The following is a 1494-nucleotide window of genomic DNA, read 5'->3' on the forward strand; positions in this document are numbered from 1 at the left end:
ATAACGCACGGCCGAATGATAAAGGTAGTTTACCCATTGTTAGCTCATCTTATGAGCTGTGTATTATAGGTTTATCAACCCACGGCCGTAAGATAAAAACAGTTTACATATTGTTAGATTATCTTATAAGTTGTAGATTATAGGTTTATCGCGGTAATAATGAAAATTAATACAATAGTTTGAAATGGAATACAACAAAAGGAGCGACTACATCTGATAGTTCTGCCATTCATTTGCAAAATCAACCAGTGAGATAAACCACTTTCGGGAATCGCCAGTAACCTATGTTTTGCCATTACAGATCAATGAAATGAAGTCCAAATAATGTAATTATTTAGCTGTTATATCAGTTATTTGCTATAGAAGTAATAATGCGTTTGTGAGTTTGCGTTTTGTATGTAATACGCAGAAGCATCCTAAAACACTGACGCATGTAATCCGTTCTGAATATCAACATATTGGTAAAATAACTAAGAAATATGGAAAAGCTGGCATTTGCCTCAAAGCTAGAATTCGTTCATGATCTCTTAGAAGGATGTTGATTAATTTAATTAAATTCTCTTAAATCTAAAATTTTCGTAAATAGGTTTTTGACAATGTCTTTATACTTAGTGGTCATATTTAGAATATTGCTATAAGTAAAGTTAATGCTTGTCTGAAATGTAATCATTATTATTATCATAATAACCGAAATTACAATGATCACTACTACTACTGACAATTATTTTTGACTTAATCTTAATGAAATATTATTAAATTAGGAACATTAATATTCCTGTATGATCTAGAACAGACAATTCTTATCCACCATATGCACCACAAAATAACAATTCTCAAATATCTAATGTTAACATTTTTAATTTGCTTTATCATTTTAGTTCTGAAAAGACTTGGTAATAAGCAAACTTCTATTTCCTCCGATCATTTTTTTATTTTCCTATTGCGTCATTTGGTTTGTTAAGGTTTATTTTGTTAGTAGTGGTATCTACTAGCAGAAAATAAATCAGTTTCTTATATTATGTCTCTGAGGACAAACAGAGATAAAAATTTTGGGGCCGGTTCCCGGTGACGGAGACAGGTATCCCAGCCAGTCCTTTTCTATCCAATCTTATCGTCTCTCTCTCTCTCTCTCTCTCTCTCTCTCTCTCTCTCTCTCTCTCTCTCTCTCTCTCTCTCTCTCCTGGAAATATTTCTCCTTTGTATCACACACTTACCCTTATTTTATAGCTAACTCCACTAACTTTCTTTAAGGGAAACAGTATGATCCTCATTACAGATCTGTTACTTTTGGGAGTGGTCGAATTTAATTAACAACTCAAGAGTTATGGGAACTGTGCAGTATAGCAAATTTTTTGTTAATAAGATGATTCCTTAGCGCTTGGAAGTCATTTAATAAGATTTTGAAGTCTTTCGATAATTAACTAATACTTGGAATTCGTCAATCTAGATAGAGCGTCCTATTTTAATAGTTTTATCAAGGAAAGACGTATTTTT

Source organism: Macrobrachium rosenbergii, chromosome 41, assembly GCF_040412425.1.
Source record: "Macrobrachium rosenbergii isolate ZJJX-2024 chromosome 41, ASM4041242v1, whole genome shotgun sequence".
NCBI classification, from domain to species: domain Eukaryota; kingdom Metazoa; phylum Arthropoda; class Malacostraca; order Decapoda; family Palaemonidae; genus Macrobrachium; species Macrobrachium rosenbergii.